The 17,456-nt window shown below is 41.0% G+C and overlaps 1 protein-coding gene across 2 annotated transcripts in view; it reads right to left on the reverse strand.

Annotated features, from left to right (window-relative positions):
* The window catches only part of PIK3CB (phosphatidylinositol-4,5-bisphosphate 3-kinase catalytic subunit beta), a 103,191-nt gene that overhangs the window by 43,468 nt on the left and 42,267 nt on the right, over positions 1-17,456 (reverse strand). For both annotated transcript variants that reach the window (XM_061465443.1, XM_061465444.1), the window contains one exon: positions 16,495-16,614. The gene's annotated coding sequence lies outside the window, so the exon portion shown is untranslated. The remainder of the gene's footprint in view (positions 1-16,494; positions 16,615-17,456) is intronic.

The following is a 17,456-nucleotide window of genomic DNA, read 5'->3' on the forward strand; positions in this document are numbered from 1 at the left end:
GGTAAAGCACTACTGTGGCCAGAGTGACATATTCAGCTTAAAAGGAAAAAAATCTTCAATGCTTATTAGAAAGCAACTTTTTCCTCTAAAGACATTTATCTCTATTCACTTTCACCCCTAAAGCAAGATCATCTCTGATAAATTCAACCCACTGTGTAAACTACATCCCCTGCAGGGTAGGGGGAAACCCTTTATGTGACCTACTTCAACACATTACACTGGCTTCCTGATTACATGTCCTTTGTGTTTCAGGACATTTTTACTTACTCTTTATGCTACCACTAGTTTTTCTGACCTTCCAAGTCTTTTGATTACCTATGTTCTAAAGATCCATTTTCCCTTCAGTCACTAGTCACTAAAGTATTTACCTTCCTCTTCATACAATGTTTTTCAGCTGACAAAGGGATGAGGAGTGCTGTAAAACACTATTGCCTTCATTGGAGAATTGCTTTACAAATTACCCCAACACCTTTCCAATTCTTGTTGGACATCAGGAGATGAGGGGAATCACTGTTTATAAAAAAATAAGCCAAAATGTACACCACCACTAATAGTACAGCTTTCTGTTACTTTTATCATTATTTCCCTTTTACATTCCTTCCCTGCTCTGAAATCAGGCCTGTTCTGCCCAACTGAAGGTATTTCCCCTATTACAGCACCAGCAGAAAAAGCAGGATGTAACCAATACACTGGCCTTCTGTTCTTTATCCATCACAGAGCAGGTTCAAACTCACTCATCGGGAAGCAAACAAACCCCACATCAGCACAACAGCCTCCTGAACTCCAGTCACTACTGCTGACTTCATTGCTATAAGGTCTGACACATGGGATTTTCCCCTTTGTTAAGGCACTAGGCAAAATCCACTGTCAAAAGCTAATCCTTTCTACAAGGGGTAAACATACAAAGGTATTCCTAGAAACAGGGCAGGATTGCTTAAATTGGTCATGCCATTGAATTACAGATAATTACAGATAATTACATATACATGTTTTAGTCTATATATATAAAACATGTTATAAATGTATGTATGCATTTATGAATACAGTTTTTCAACCCTAAAGCACTTTATCACTAATATTTTTTTTCCCAAAAAACAAGCAACCAGAAAATCTTTTTATAACACACTATAGGTGAACCCACCACAAAATTCCAGGAGACCAACCACATCATAACAAAGGTGTTTTGCTCCCCTCCCTCTCCAGCTTTTTTCTATATGAAACAGCTTGGTTTGGGAAAAGTCACACCACCAGCTACTAAATCCAAAATTCATATGCAGGAGTTAATGCTTCATTTATAGCAAGTTAAATTGAATAGTTCTATTCCTCTTCAAAATTGGTAGGCTTTTAAATGGAACAGTTCAATGTCATATGCATCATCATCCTTAACTGACAACAAAAATGCAAAAGTGGTACTTCAGAAAGTCTGTCCGTAATCCCTTGCTTGATACAGACAGCTTCTAATGAAATAAAAATATAAGCAAGCAAGTATAGGGGAAAGCTCAATGTCCCTACAATGGCTAACAGACTATGCCAGCAGCACAAAAATCAACTCCTACTGAAGCACAACTTTTCATTGACAAGAAAGCTATTAATATTTTGTACAACTGCTAACTTTTACTGATCATCATGGTCACACAAGTAGTACCATTTAAATCACCACTTGAAAATATTCCCAGTCCCCATATGCCTCAGTTCTCAGTACTGGTTTCTATCCTTACGGCAAATTGCTCATTTGACAGTTGGAAAAATTCAGGAGATGAAAAACTCTGGTAAAGAGAGGCTTGAGCAGGGAGAACGGCAATCCTCCGAAGCTTACCACTGCCCAGTGAAAACAGCAAACCCAAAAACCCAAATGGAGCCCAGCTAAATACTAAAAACAACTCTTTGGTATTGCAGCTGTGCTACCATCAGCTTGCCATTTCAAAGCTGCTTTAGATATGAGACAACACACTTCAGTCGCACCTCTAACTGCCATGTAAATACACCTTCCATTCAGCCTTAGCAAAGCTGTGAGCACCCACACAAGCGTGACTGCTGCCAGCACATCTTGCTACCACACTAAATATGTGGATCACTTAGTATTTTGCTTGTAGTAGATAAAAAAAATAGATAAAAGCATAGTAAGAATACCATTAAGTGCAATCAAAAAACCTCTAATTTTCAGACAGGTAAATACATAAGGAAAAATATTTTCCTCAATAGAAGAAACAACTAGGGAGCTCCTATTATCATCATTATTGAATATATAAATCATAATTGAATGGTTTTATCACCATTAAGTCCTCATTCCCCCCAAAACCCCACCACACTGCACCGGACTGAATCAGAACAAAAAGAATTAGAGGTGAGAGGTGCAGACCTGGTGAAAAATAACTTCGTTTATTATTTCTATTTGCATTCAGGGTAAGATCTTCTTTATTGTCATCTTCTTTCAGCTGTTTTACCACAGCATTTGCAATTGTTGCACTTCAGCACATCAACAAGAGTTTAAAAAGTTCAAAGCAGCAAGACTTCAAAATGCTGTTACATACCCTATAGCCAACCAAAACCAGACCTATCATGTTTGTAATCATGGACTTCCAACACTGACATCAGAAGCTTTTACAACTCTATTTCCACATTTGATTAAAAAGGGAAGAGCAATCATCATGCCAACCCGAGCATGCTGGAAACTATTCTTGCTTTCAGGCACTTACTTAATATTTCCTTCCTCAAGGAAACAGGTTGGGGTCTTTCACAGTCAGCACCCAGTTTCTACCCCTGACATGACAGGGGTCAAGAAAGAACAAGTATTTATACTGGGAATAACACTGATTGCCAACGTAAGACGGGTGTGAGAATGAGTCACGAGCCAAAACAGTAAAATGTGTTATGGCAGTAGTGACTAACACTAACAGCACTCACATCTAGGAACTGAAACAAAGGCGGAAAGCCATCTGCATTGGGAGCAATAATACCAAAGACATTTTAAACAACTTCCAGATGGAGGGAAAATATACCAACAAGCAAAATTATACTAAAAAAGCTATTTCTGGCTGTTAACTTCATAGCTGCTCTTGCCTACTGTCACAGTAAAAAACAACTTCTCATATAGAAGGAAGTAATTAAACCAATACTTAATCTTGACTACTCAAGTATCTGATGGTTATTTGAATTTAATAGCAACAAAGGCTGATATTAAATGCTTTCCTAAGACCCAGGTACAGCGCATTGATAGACATCATTCAACCCTTTCCATGTAAAGCAAAAATTCACTCTGAACTTTGACATGGGCATTTCAGATTCTTGCATATGCATATATCTACACACACAAGCTTAATCTCAAACCCACTCACTTTATATTTTAATATACCAACAGTTCTGAAAAGGCTGCTCAGACTAATGGAAAGAAATGGAACACAGATTAGGAGAACATCTGCAAAAGGAGAAAAAGAGAAAGAAAGTTTAACATTCATCTTTGCATTTACTTTCTAACAGACACAAACAAGAAGCCCTACAACAAAATTTCTCAACCAGCACAACTGCCTGTGTTTTCAGGCTGCTATGTCAGTCTCACCTCAATGCCCTGCAATATCATGGAGCAGATCTTCCTGGAAACTATGCTAAGGCACATAGACAGTAAGGGGGTGATTGGGTGATTAGGCTTCACTAAGGAAAAACCATGCCTAACAAATTTGCTGGTCTTCTATGATGGGGCCACAGCACTGGTGGTTATGGAAGAGCGACTGCCATCATCTACCTGGATGTGTACAAACCATTTGACACTGTCCTGCATGGCATCCTTGTCTCTAAACTGGAGAGGCATGGATTTGCCAAATGGACCACTGCATAATGAACTGGCTGGCTGGATGCACTCAAAGAGTTTTGGTAAACAGCTCAACATCCAAGCAGAGACCAGTGACAAGTGATGTTCCTCGGGGGTCAGTGCTGGAACCAGCACTGTTCAACATCTTCACTGGCAAAATGGACAGTGGGATCCACTGCACCCTCAGCAAGTTTGCCAACGACAACTTCTCTGGGCAACCTGTTCCAGTGCCTCACCACTCTCACAGTAAAAAACTTCTTTATATCTAATCTAATTCTCACCTGTTTAAGTTTAAACCCTTTAGCCCTTGTCTCACTGCTACAGTCCCTGATAAAGAATCCCTCTCTGGCATCCTTGCAGGCCCCCTTCAGTTACTGGAAGCTGCTCTGAGGTCTCCACACAGCTTCTCTTCTCCAGGCTGAACAGACCCAATTTTCTCAGCCTGTCTTTGTATGGGAGGTGCTCCAGCCCCTGATCATCCTTGTGGCCTCCTCTGGACTTGCTCTAACAGTTCCATGTCCTTATGTTGGTGACACCAGAACCATACGTGGGTTCTGAAGAGTGCCAGAGCCTCTGAAAGGAGAGGAATGGAAGCATGATCTTATTTTTTAACCAGAAGCAAGCCTCCAAATTGTGTCTGCAGGTAACCACAGCCTTAAGATGCAGTTTTACAACTGACTAAAACTGATACAAGACCATATCGCCCATTCTGTCAGCAAGGTCAGTGCATTGATCTAAGTGAGATTTCAGGTATTTCTCTCCTTTAAACTAAGTTTTCAGTTGAAAACAGCTTTTTAAGGAAGCATGCTGCATGAACACAGAAAGGTGGTGGTAGTAACCCTTAGCTGGGAACAGGGCAGGAACATCCCTTCTGACAGCAACCCAGATTTTGAGCAACTTAAGCAACACATGAAATAACACTTTAATTTGCTTTTAAGAGGGAGAAAGAATTCCCTGATTAAAGACAATTCAAATTCTAAATGCCTAAAGCAAAACGAATACTTCACACTAACACAGTTCCAGCTAGGTAAAACAGGAGGAAAGAATCTAGTGAACCATGGAGTAAGTCATAGAGATTTTCACCACTGTTGTCTTTCATAAACATTCACTGTTTTGACACTGCCTCACCAAAAGACCAGGACTGTTTCACCACAGAAGAGATTTAAGCTATTTTTCTCTTCATTGTGGATTCTTGCAGCGGGTTAGAATTTCCTCTATGAAACCAACGTGAAAGTTACAGTATTTAATTTTCTGTCTTTCCTCAGTATTGTGACCTTGATCACAAAATAATCACACATTTTAGGTAGGAAAGACCAGCCAACAGCCCACAGTCCTGAACAGCTATTGAGAACAGCTATTGTGTTCCCAGGCACAGGGTTCTTTGTTGTTGTTCTTGTTCTGTTGTGGGGGGTAGGGTTTTAAAGGACTTACCAGGTCCTGGCAACAGAATAATTGACTCTAGTGCTAGCAGCCTTACTCCAGAAGCCAAGAGACCGTGTAGCTTCCTCCCTACCGCCCAACAGAAGTGTATCTCATCATCTAACCAAAGAGACCACTAAGAAAGAAAAAACCAAACAAAAAAGGGCTACCAGAAGCAGGCTGCTTCTTCATTGATTCCTAAGACGGTTTCAGTAATGATGACAGTCAAAGTAATCTATGTACGGTCTTCTATGAATTGCATCCCACTCATTGTTTTCCCCTAATCAAAACACAGAACTTGAACCATGCACACCTGGCCTATACAATTCAAGTACAAAAGCAGTCTGTAAAAGCAATGTAGGCAGCACTTGCTGGAAGTGTCAGCCACCAGCAGAACCACTGGAAGATTACAAGATACCAATTAACAAAACCCAGGCTTTCACAACATCCCCAAGAGTTACGAGACTTACCTTTCAGACTATAGGATCTGCAGGGTTTCAGAAGCTGTGGTTTTGAGTAGGAGTTGTGTTCTCTTACTAAGCCCATTTTGCTGAGAAGGAAGCAAAACAGTTTGTGGCAAACTCAATTCTACCACAACTACTCAAGGACAAGACAGCACTGTGAGCCCAGGACCATCCCGCTACAAAGGCTTCACACCACTACTGGAAGAGCTGGTGAACTCAGTTTTACCTGCATCAGGTAGTTAACTTACTCATGTAAAAGAATTAAATCCAAGTATATGACATGAAACAGTGCCAACCAAGAAGATATGAAGAACAAAGCAAAGAAGGGGAGAGATTTCAGAAGGTTTTCCTAAAATTAAGAGCTGATCAAGAGCATGCTCAGAAAGTCAGTCTGCCTGGAGGCACTGCAATAAAATTAGACATGGAGTAACAATGCAATAAACTTTTCTTTGAAAGTAATTTATCACATCAGCAAAAAACTTAGACATCAAAAAGTACCCACAAATCCACATGGATTGTTACCAATACTCAGCATTAATGTGCCAGGTAAGTTCCTCTAATACCAACATTTTGAAGAATGCACCAATTGCAAAATTTCACACTATCACATTAAAATAAAAATTCTCCTTTACTTGTGAACTCACCACAAATCCCCTAACACTTCTCCTTTGAGATGTATCTATTGTTAAAAGAATACAAAAGTAAACTCCAATACAACATTCAATCTCTTATCCTGAAGCATAATCAAAAAGAATACTAATTTTACAAGTAAAACAAGTACTAATTTTACAAGTAAAAGCATGGAATTACCAGCTTCCAAGCTGGAAAATATAAACACACACACAGCACATTGTTAGAAGGAAGTTCCAACCCCCTGCTATTTCTCACATCATTTACTCTCCTGGGCTGCTGCACAGCACCAAGAAAATCTAGTCTTCAGGCAAGTCTTTAGAAGAGATACTGTACATCTGAAATGATGTCACCTACCCCCTGAAAGGTGGTCAGTTCTCTCGGGATGAATACTTATGTATGCTATCCCAAATGGCAAAATGTTATGGGGGCAGTAAGGAACAGGGAAGAAATCACCTGTGTATGAAGAAGTCCATTTCCTTAAGAAACACCACCTTTTTCAGACAAGGGTGCCTTTTAAGGGCACGTAAGTATCTGTGGATCTTCAGGTTAAACACAAAGCTGGATTTACTTTCATTTTCACTAAAAATGTGACTATTTACATAAGAGACAAATGTCAGAAACCAGCTTGTTTTGATTATGCACAAACTAGGAGCACTCTGCTTATCCAGATTTTTGCTTTATGTAATAAGTTATCACAACTGTTAAGCACCACATTCAAGATGATCGTCACTGTGATCAATACAGCTCTTTATCTACTGCTGGCTCTGTCATGTGGCAGTCAAGGGGCTAAAAGAAAGAGAAAGTCTTGCAGCAGTGAAAGCAGTTGAAAAGGGCCACCCCATCCAGACACACAAGAACAGTGTTTAAACAATATCTTACTGTCCAGAAGAGTCTGGATGACAATCTGGCCACAGTCATTTTCTAGGAAACAGCAGCAGCATATCACGTAGTCTAAGTAGGAGAAACACTAAGCACTAACACAATATAACCACTGTAATCGTTTTCCTAACTACGTAAACATCTAGTACTATAAAAAGATGAGCAAGCAAGAGAACAAGTAGGGGGAAAGAATTTAGCAGCAAAGATGGCAAAGGAATCAGGATATGCAAGAAGGTTTATGTTCTATGAAACTTAGAAGGCATATAAAAAATGAATTTAAGTAAAAATTCCTCCTTCTTTATATGTGAGTTATTATTTCTTCCAAAGACTCTGAAGTCAAACACCTTGGATCAGCATACCAGTTCATGGCTCTGTAGAACTACAGATTCACAGCCACTGAGCTTACAGATCCAAGAGGATGGTTCTGCAGTCAATACACTGGCAATAGTTTCAGTGTTGCGTGGGACTCCCATTTTGCTGACTTCCACTGCATTTATACTGACTACAACAGGATTATTTCAGACACTAGCGTGACTCTTACAAGTCACTGTCTCCTAAGTCACTGTTTCCTGCATGCAGTTGCGGCTGGCTGTGAGAGCAGCCTACAGGCAGCTGTTCTGCTTCTCCCCATTCTTGGCTGTCCCCCCCCTCCCTAGCAGAGTGGAAAAACAATATGAACAAACATTACTAGTTTTCCATTAACTCAGGGAACAACCTGCCCACCTGTGACAGGAAATCACCATATCTGAAGCAGGCGTGGGTGAGAACACTGCCCTTACTCTCCAGCTGGATGAAATTAGGTGTAACATGGAACTGCAGCCTAGGTTTGTTCAAAGCTTTAACATGACAACAGAAAGCATCTACGTTATGCAACGCGTGTACTACTAAACTGTTTGTTCACTAGGCCTCACAGTTCACACAGGACCAATAGTGACCCTCTTTAAACAGGATGGAATGCACTGACAACTAAAATTTATTCTGTATATTATTTCTTACCATGCCCCTGAAATTCCTATTTTGCCAAAAAAAGTAAACCTGCTTGAGGTCTGGCCTTCCACAGCTGCACAGGTGAACCTCAATCTATTTTAAAGAAGGTAAATACAAACAACTAGATCATAAACACACACGCCTAAATTAGCCAAGCTAAGATTTTCCACTCCAGGAATGTCATCTATCTCCAATAGCAAAGATTTTAAGAACTCAAGACACCTACAGTGTAGCCTGGGAAGTTATTTTTAAAGATCATGTGGTACTATAAATACTTCCCAGCAGTTCCCAACTGCCGCATGAGCTGACCCTATGGGATGGAAAATTGAGTGTCCATTTAGTCAGGATTCCTCCAGAAATCAGAATAAAAATATCACTGTTTAGTTTGCTAAAAATATCTACATATTGAAAATATGAAAGGCCTTATTTAAATGCCATTCCCTTACAGTGCTCAGACCAAGAGTGGTCACTCAGCTATTCAAGTTTAGATCCTGTCATTCTCTTCTTGAAATACAGCTAATTTTCCACAAAGAAAAGTTAATGAGGTTTCTTCTATAGTCCCTGGTTAAAGGGGACTCCTGCACCCTCACAGTTACACACTAAGACTGAATAACTGAAGCCAGTTTTTTAAAACCGCAATGAACTGACTTTCTGCTTTGATATTAATGCGTCGAAATACAAGTGGCCCAGATCTCCAGAAATGCTGAGCACCTGAATTTGCAATTGACATCAGCAGGACATAGGGAGGTGGAAAACAAAATGCAAACAGGTTAACTGGTTTCAAACTGAAATTTGATTTGATCAACCTGATTTGAACAGATGGCTGGGTTACCTCTTGTCAGCTCTTACAGACATTGGTCTACAATTCAATGCAAGTGTCATTTTAAAGCAGCTGTAAATCAGATTCTCGTCCTCAGAAAATTTTCCTCCTAAACAAGTGTGCAGGTAGAGAACAACACTAATAAAATGTTATTCCAGACTTGGAAGACTTATCAGTACTGCTTTGAACAAGGAGGATAAAAGGATTTTCTTACTCCTTATTACTTTAGACTCAGGCAATTCACCACAGTTCTTGCTCCCTCCAAAGATTACTCATAATGAGCCAAACAAATAAAACTCAAGTCCCAGAATTCTGACAGACTTTGGACAATTCACGGGCACACATAATTCATAATGAGCACAAAGCAAGAAAGTAGCGTAACAGCTTCTCAAAACTAATTTGTGACTATCATTTGCTCTGTCTTGAAATCACTATACAGATACATTGAAATATAAATATAAAAGTAAGGAGTGTCAGGTCATCTCTGTATTGTGCAGTTAAAGTGAGTTGCAAGGAGAAGAAAAACTCCATGCACATTCAAATGCTACTGTCTGAAATGATCTTTAGAAGTATATGACCACTGGATCACACTGAAGCTGGGGCCACTATAGGAAAACATTCAGCTCACTGGAACTTAGTTGTGCATGGTCAAGCTGGGATGGAATATAAAGAAGTGGAAGAAAAGAGTAAATTAGAAAAGCACTGTCATATAGGTAACAGTTCATTTGACACCATGACCAACAAAGTCAGGGAGACAAGGAGAAAGGCTCAAATGAAGCAAAAAGCCCAAACAGATGAGTATTCTGTGTCAACTGGGTTGTGAGAACATAGCCGATACATTCACTGCTAGGAAAATTTGTAAACAGCTTTCTCAGATATTTTGGTAAGTTTTAAATAGCAGCAGGCAGAGAGGGACCTGACACAAAGATCAATGCATTCTGTATAGTGTGCTCCAGGATAACAAGGCTAAAGATTTGGGAGATCAGAGCTGGTTACTTCACAACCTAGGTAATTCACTTTTGAGAATCCAGATCACTGTAGATATTTTACGACCGCCTGATCAAGGAGAACCTGCGGATGAAGCACTCCATAGACAGATAGGAAAAGCCTCACGCTCACAGGCCCTTGTTCTCATGGGCAACTCCAACCACCCTGACATCTGTTGGAAGGACGGTGCGGCCCGGCACAAGCAATCCAGGAGGTTCCACGATTGTGTAGAAGACAACTTCCTTCTGCAAGTAATAGAGGAGCCGACAAGGAGAGGTGCCGTGCTTGACCTCGTGCTCACCAACAGGGAAGGGCTCGTTGGAAATGTGACTCTCCAGGGCAGCCTTGGATGCAGCGATCATGAGATGCTCGAATTTGAGATCCTCAGGACAGTGAGAAGAGCGTGCAGCAAGCTCACTGCCCTGGACTTCAAAAGAGCAGACTTTGGCCTCTTCAGGAACCTGCTTAGGAAGGTTCCATGGGATATAGCCCCAGAGGGCAGGGGGGCCCAAGACTGTTGGTCGATATTCAAGGATCACCTGCTGCAAGCTCAGGAGTGTTGCATCCCAACCAGAAGGAAGTGCAGCAGGAGGGCCAGGAGACCTCCTTGGATGGATAAGGAGCTCCTGAGGAAAATTCAATTGAAAAAAGAGGCTTATAATAAGTGGAAGCAAGGACAGGTGGCATGGGAAGAGTACAAGGATGTTGTCCGAGAAGCAAACATAGCAAATAAAAAACAGACTAGGGAGAATGTAGGCCCCCTCAGGAAGCTTTCGGGAGAACTGGCTACACAGGATTTGGAGAAAGCTGAGGTTCTGAATGACTTCTTTGCCTCGGTCTTCACTGGCAAAGGCTCTGACCAAACCACCCAAGTCTTGGAAGGCAGATGCAGGGACTGTGAGAATGAAGACCTTGGGCCCACTGTAGGAGAGGATCTGGTTCGAGACCATCTTAAAAATCTGAACGTGCACAAGTCCATGGGTCCTGATGAGATCCCTCCTGAAGGAGCTGGCGAATGAAGTTGCAAAGCCGCTGGCCATCATAGTTGAGAAACCATGGCTGTCAGGTGAATTTCCCAATGACTGGAAAAAGGGAAATGTAACCCCCATTTTCAAGAAGGGGAAAATGGATGACCCGGGGAATTACAGACCAGTCAGTCTCACCTCTGTGCCTGGCAAAATCTTGGAGCAGATTCTCCTGGATGGCATGCTAAGGCACATGAAAATCAACAAGGTGCTTGGTGACAGCCAGCATGGCTTCACTAAGGGGAAATCCTGCCTGACCAAATTGGTGGCCTTCTATGATGGGGCTACAGAACTGATGGACAGGGGTAGAGCAGTTGATGTCATCTACCTGGACTTGTGAAAAGCATTCGACATTGTCCTGCATGACATCCTTGACTCTAAATTGGAGAGACATCAATTTGACGGATGGACCACTGGGTGGATAAAGAACTGGCTGGATGGCCGCACACAAAGAGTTGTGGTCAATGGCTCAATGTTCGGCTGGAGACCAGTAATGAGTGGTGTCCCTCAGGGATCGGTGTTGAGACCGGTCTTGTTCAACATCTTCATTGCTGACATGGACAGCGGGATTGAGTGCACCCTCAGCAAGTTTGCCAATGACACCAAGCTGTGTGGTTTGGTTTTGATACCCTGGAGGGAAGGAATGCCATCCAGAGGGACCTCGACATGCTTGTGAGGTGGGCTGATGCCAACCTCATGAAGTTTAACCATGCCAAGTGCAAGGGCCTACACCTGGGTCAGAGCAATCCCAGGCACAGCTACAGGTTGGGCAGAGAAGAGATTCAGAGCAGCCCTGCGGAGAAGGACTTGGGAGTGTTGGTTGATGAGAAAATGAACATGGGCCGGCAGTGTGTGCTTGCAGCCCAGGAAGCCAACCGTATTCTGGGCTGCATCAAAAGCAGCGTGACCAGCAGATCAAAGGAGGTGATCCTGCCCCTCTACTCTGCTCTCGTGAGACCTCACCTGGAGCACTGTGTGCAGTTCTGGTGTCCTCAACATAAAAAGGGCATGGAACTGTTGGAACAAGTCCAGAGAAGGGCCACGAGGATGATCAGGGGACTGGAGCACCTCCCGTATGAAGACGGGCTGAGGAAGTTGGGGCTGTTCAGCCTGGAGAAGAGAAGGCTGCGTGGAGACCTCATAGCAGCCTGCCAGTACCTGAAGGGGGCCTATAGGGATGCTGGAGAGGGACTCTTCATTAGAGACTGTAGTGATAGGACAAGGGGTAACGGATTAAAACTTAAACAGGGGAAGTTTAGGTTGGATATAAGAAGGAAATTCTTTCCTGTTAGGGTGGTGAGGCACTGGAATGGGTTGCCCAGGGAGGTTGTGAATGCTCCATCCCTGGCAGTGTTCAAGACCAGGTTGGACGAGGCCTTGGGTGATATGATTTAGCGTAAGGTGTCCCTGCCCACGGCAGGGGGGTTGGAACTAGATGATCTTCAGGTCCTTTCCAACCCTAACGATTCTATGATTCTATGTTAGGGTATGTTCAGTTGTAAGCATTAGAAAAAATTCTATTAAACATTTCAATGATGAGATTCTCACATGGTCATTTCAAACAAACAGAAAAATCAAGCTTAACGGAAAAGGTGAATGGAGATGTCACATGGGAAGAAAGATGACTGGACAATCAGACTCAAGGGGAAAGGAGGAGAAAGAGCTGAACCATAACCCAGAGGGAAGCTTAACCCTGAATAAAGATGTCATTTTAACACAGGTGAGTCAGTTCCCTACAAAGCTGCTTGTGCCAGCAAAGTGAAGATGTAAACAGAAACAAGATGAGCTGGAGAAGTGACAGTTTCTCCAGCCCCAGGGCTGGTTTGCCACTTCACAGCTCTTAAGCTCTTTTAAAAAAATGTAGGTAAAACTACAGCCTAAAGGTGTGTGTAACAGTCCAAGCTATTATTCAGTGTGCCTGCCATGGATCTGAAAAGATGTATTAATAATCTGCGGTTCGGTTGTGCTTTTATTGTACTATCTATTGTACTAAGTAAACTGCAGGGTCCCTCCCCCCCCCCCGCTAAACGTTTGTACAAGTCTAACAAAAATACGAGGAAATATTAAATCAGTATTGGTTCTGCTCTCTGCTATTTTCTTGCCTGTTCCACCAGTCAGAGTAATTACTTGTTCTAGTGTAAACAAGAAGGACAGGAGAAGTAAATATTCCACTTACATGACAAATGTATAAATGGTTACTATTTCCCCTTTTCAACATGTACAAATGGACCTAGACTATCAAATTCCCACAGCAGCCAACTGCTTCATTCAGCTGTTAAAATGTTACATCTCTAAATTATGAGCTAGAGGACTTTCTACTATAAAAAAAGTGAAGAGCAGAAACTGCGGTTTTCCTATATATAGATACCTCTTCACACCGGGACTAAAAGATTCTCTTTTCAATTATTTCTGACATTTCAATCAAAACCTCTAGGAAAGACAATTATTCTCCAGCAGACACATCATATGCAGCTAGAAAGAGAGGTAAAAAGGGAAATAATTAAAGCCAGTGGAAAATAATGAGTGAAATTTTCTCCAACAAGAAGGGCTCATGGGCCAAATCACAGAGCTATCACACAAGCAGACTGTGCTCAAGTCTCACATACAGAGATGCCATGGACACTTAAAGTTAGCAAAATGCCCTTTAAGGAAAAAGCCCCACAGATTCAGAAGCAGGCATTCACAGCCATTTGCTACATAAGAATAGGAATTGTTACTGAACAAGCAACAATCTAAGCCTAACACAAATATTTAGATTTATTTCATGCATCTTTTTCATATGTCTTTTATAAAGACAGCTTGAAATATAATGGCAATGGCAAAGAATAATCCTAAAAATGGCACTCAATCAGTATTTCTGTCATGAAGTTAATGGTAATAAAACCAAAAGTAGTCCTGGCCATTCACCAGAAGGACCAAGAATAATTATCTAAGAATCACAGACTAGTTTGGGTTGAAAGAAACCTCTGGGAGTCATCTGGTCCCAAGACTGGTTTCAACACTGAAGTTAAAGCATGTTGCTTAGGAGTTTGCACAGTTAACTTTGAAAGGCTCCATGGATGGAGACTCCAAAGTCTCCACGACCAAATCTGCTCCAGTGCTTAACCACCCTCACAGCGAAGTTCTTCTCTCTCAGACATGTGGCCACATCTGCTCTATAATCCTCCTTCAGGCAGTGGAAACCTTGGTAAAGATCTTTCTCTCCTTGTCTTCCCCAATCAAAGGTCATGCACATCCCCACCTCGAATGTTACATCCTTCAGCCCCTCAGCAGCAGCCCTTCCTCTGGACTCTCTCCAGTTTGTGAGCATCCCTCTTGTTGTTTAGGGCCCAGAACTGGAGAAATGTTCTGGATGCAGATTCAGAGGCACCGAGCAGTCGTTTCCCTTGTCCTGCTGGTGGTATTCCTGCTGAGGCAGCCTGCTGTGTGGTTAGTGTTCACTGCTGGTTCACACTAAACCTGACTCCCAGCAAAGCTCCTGCCTTTATGAACTACCATTAGTAGCTGCCTTTAGCAGTCAGTCCCAGGATGACTACTGCATGGGGTTACTTCTCCCCAGCTGTGAGATTTGACATCTGCTTTTAAAACTTCACCATTCAGACTTTCATGTTTTCAGTTCTTTAATGAAGGATTCCAGCTGCAAAATACTTTGGAATGATTGAACTCTGCACAAATGTCCGAATCTAAACAAACAAACATGAAGCATCCAAAAATATTTCCCCCAAAAGGACAAGCTAGAAGCAATTTTAGTAGCTGAATTCTCAAAGTCCCTTAAGAAACAAAACAGCGGGGACAAAGTTAACTGGCTACTGCACACATGAGCAAGTTTTAAGCCCAATATAAGCCTGTATATAATTACTGAAAATTACTAAAGCTGCCTCCAGTGGACATTTTTAATTTCATTTGTTTGGAGAGCTCAGTTTCAGCATTATTGCCCATCTCTTTTGGTGCCTTGATTATCAGACTCGAGAATTAACCTGTTGAAAGGAAGTGTGTAAACAAGTAGGTATTACTTTATTTGGACATTGTGATAGGTGCCTGTATTTCTACCCTGTAGTCTAGTATGTGATTAAAAGACAAACAACATCATGCAACACAGTTCCTGAAAACTTCAGAGGTCAGAACTGAAGTGTCAGTGCTACAAGAAGCTTTTGTGAGTAGGTTTTCCAGCCATGTGACATAGGGCCTATATCAGGAACTGATACAAATTTACATGTGCTGACTTAAAACTGCAGTATTAGCTTCAAGTGCTTACAAAAAGGGAACTAACACACACATCAACCTCTTTAAATCCATCTCTAATTGAAACTTTACAATAATGCATTTCCTACCTTAAAAAAAAAATTAATAATCAATCCAAATGTGTTATTCTGTCAGATAAAAAAAACTACTTTGGAAAAAATACCAAGTGGGAAACGTTTATCTTGTCTGTGAAACCTACTCAGACATTTTTCTACCCAAATTATGACACCATGTCCAGATCCCTTTTTAAAGGAGAAGCTAAAAAGAGTCATTTCCTCTTGGCAATAAAGCTGTATGTCAAAATAATCTTCTTGTAAACTAAAACTGGTTTCCAACCCTTTCAGTTCTAATGGCCAGGTATTTTTCACTCATTTGCAATGGCTCGTGCAGAATTACAGTGACATAGCACGCAGCATGAGCAAAATCCGCATCAGACAAGATTATGCAGATTTTTCCCAGTTTCTAACCTCTATAAGGATATGTTTCAACAATCTGATCCAAACAAGGCGACCTACCTCAAGCAAGTGATGCACAAGGAAACTAAGATTTATATTGTATCAGTATATCAGTGTTTAGTACCAAAATGTGCAATCCACAGTCCCTGAGTTAGGCAGTTCAACTTCTTATATCATAAATGAGATATACATGTATCAGCCTACAATTCAGAAAAGCTAAAAGTCAGCTAGCAGCAGTGAAGGAAAGACAGGTCTGAGATTCATAAACTAAAGACTTATGCTAGTTTGAAGGACAACACAACTGCAACACAAGACAAATATTAAAATACTGACAACAAAAACATCAAGGTCACACAGAAAATGCCAGGAATGGAAATTTTCAGAAAAAAAAAAAACAACCCAACCAATTTTTCGAATACACTGGAAGTACAGCCAGGGCTTTAACTTTTGCTAGTAAATCAGGGGTTATATGTCATCATATTTATATGAGGCCACTTCCTGTTCAAAACCCTATATAGAATACACAGGAGCAAAGAGAAGAGTCTGAAACCCATCTAAATTTCATAAGATACGATTGCTTCTAAGACAGGAAATGCTTCAATAAGAGCCCAAAAGAGTACCCATTACCAGCTGATCAACCAAAACTACTATGGAATCACTGATTTTTACTTCTGAATGCAACTCTAACAAAGTTAAATAATTGACTAATAACCACGCTACTGACTTTATAAAGAAAAAAACAATACAACCAACCCCACCAAAAACCTCTAATACTTACTCCAGATAACCTGTTCCTGTTTCAGTCCGACTGTGTACTGAAAATACTTTCATTAAACATTGTTTTCTTATTATTACCCTTGTTTTCTCAGAAGGTTCCACAAGATGATCCAAATGTGACCTAAAACAAAGCAAAACACAACATGTCATTAACCAAATGAGAAAAATCAGCAATTTCTAGTTGATTTAGTAGTGCCGTTAACTTTTGGGGCAGAAATGTCCAATTAACCCCACATTTTCATTCTCTTCAAATGGTACAACAACAGTAAAGTCAGTATTACTCAATATTACACAAGCGAACAAACCAATGTCAAGTCCTCAAATGCTCCGTTACCAGGAAAAAAAAAGGAAAGGAAAAAATATGTTGGAGTTGCCATTTATTCTAACAATACAGGTATCACAATCATTAATTACACAGTAAATACATGTTTTAGCTGCTACAAGTATTTTTAAATTTGGGTCAGATCCACAGACAAAACAAAGGGAAATAGATCTGTCTTCACCCTCCTAACACATCTTCTCTCGTACATTTGGCTGTAAGCTAATCTATGTGGGTTTTTTAAGAGTTTAATGTCATCGGTAGTCCTATTGTGGAGAATTTGAGCTGATAACACAGGTGATCCCATCTTACTATTCATATTTTAATTTGTTAAACGGCAGGAGAAAGGTTCAATAGTTCTCCTCTTACCAACATCCTCCACACAAAGCAGCTCCACAGAGCCAAGGCATCATCTCCATTTAGCTCTACCTTGCAAACCAGGCTCTCAACAAAGTGAGATACACAAAAAATATTTAAAACCACCTTGAGACCAGAGCAGTGCTATCAGTTTGCATTGATACTATTAGTTTGTAGGCCGAGCCACAAAACACAAGGCATGTACTACACTCCTCCTCCCATAAACAATTCTGTTTCTAAGCCACACTTAGGAGTACACATTGTACTTGTAGGAACTCAACGTGATC

The sequence above is a fragment of the Pezoporus flaviventris genome, unplaced genomic scaffold (assembly GCF_033815535.1).
Source record: "Pezoporus flaviventris isolate CSIRO_AGI_PZ_B2104156 unplaced genomic scaffold, CSIRO_AGI_Pfla_v1 ptg000040l, whole genome shotgun sequence".
In the NCBI taxonomy this organism is placed as follows: Eukaryota; Metazoa; Chordata; class Aves; order Psittaciformes; family Psittacidae; genus Pezoporus; species Pezoporus flaviventris.